This window comes from Sinocyclocheilus grahami, unplaced genomic scaffold (genome assembly GCF_001515645.1).
Source record: "Sinocyclocheilus grahami isolate Dianchi unplaced genomic scaffold, SAMN03320097.WGS_v1.1 scaffold25526.1, whole genome shotgun sequence".
NCBI lineage: Eukaryota > Metazoa > Chordata > Actinopteri > Cypriniformes > Cyprinidae > Sinocyclocheilus > Sinocyclocheilus grahami.
In genome coordinates, this window is record NW_015519835.1 from 1 (window position 1) to 1,075 (window position 1,075).

The following is a 1,075-nucleotide window of genomic DNA, read 5'->3' on the forward strand; positions in this document are numbered from 1 at the left end:
GTTGGATCGAAACCTTCTCACTAATAAAATTGATGCTGTTTTATGTTTGTAGAGAGTGATCAGTGGGAGTGTCTGTTCGAGAGAAGTCGGCAACAGCTTCAGCGTTCTTTAGCTACAATGGAGACAGACAGCCGTCCAGACCTGAAGGACAAAGCCCAGACAATGAGAAGAAAAATACAAGCCCTGCCATGAATAACCTGCCCAAACACACACTGTCCTGAGGGTTGATTTGAGAATCTCCACCATACATTTCTGTAATAATCTTCACAGCCAAGTTGCATATACAAACATTTTGCCATTATCTGCACACTCCAACAGCTCGGTGTCGGCCCTAAACCTTTTTTCCATGTGTGAACTCTTTTACCTGATGCTTTAACCAATGTGCAAAGACTACATTTGGCTACAGTGAGCATTATCTAGTTTTGCTTAGACATTTTCACCAACCTTTTTAACCTGGTTAAAAGTCTCAGTACATGCAAGTGTGAGAATACACTTGACTCCTTTCATCTTGGGTTGTGTGTTCAAGATGCTGGAAATCATGGAGTTTGGGAAGCAGAAGGCTTTCTGCAGTTATGCACATGAAACTGCTTATTTTAGCAAGAGACTGATCAGGGCCAGAACTGCTCTTATGAACCATATACACTGAATTATATTCGAGGGGGTTGAGTGACTACTGCAGGTTTCTATGTAAACACCCCTCCAGTTTGTTTCCCCCATCCTTCACGAGTAAAGATACTGATTGAGTCAACCTTTTGCTTTCATTCATTCAGTGCTGTTAGAAAAGGTGGTGTCAGAAAGTCAAGCAGAAGGGACAAAGATCTATCTTACTGGTTAGGTGGGAACTTTTGATTAAAACGGAATGTTTTTTTAAATGAGGGTTGTGTAAAGGTATTAAGTGTGTATTAAAGGGAAGTTTGTAACATAAAGGAAATTCAAACCTCAAACCTGCCTTTGTCCATGTTTGCATGTGTGAAAATATATTTTCCATAATGGATAAATTAAATCTTTGTAGGGGCATGTTATACTGGGTTTCATCTCATCCTTTGTGGTTTGTGCCCAATGCTGCCCATTAAAT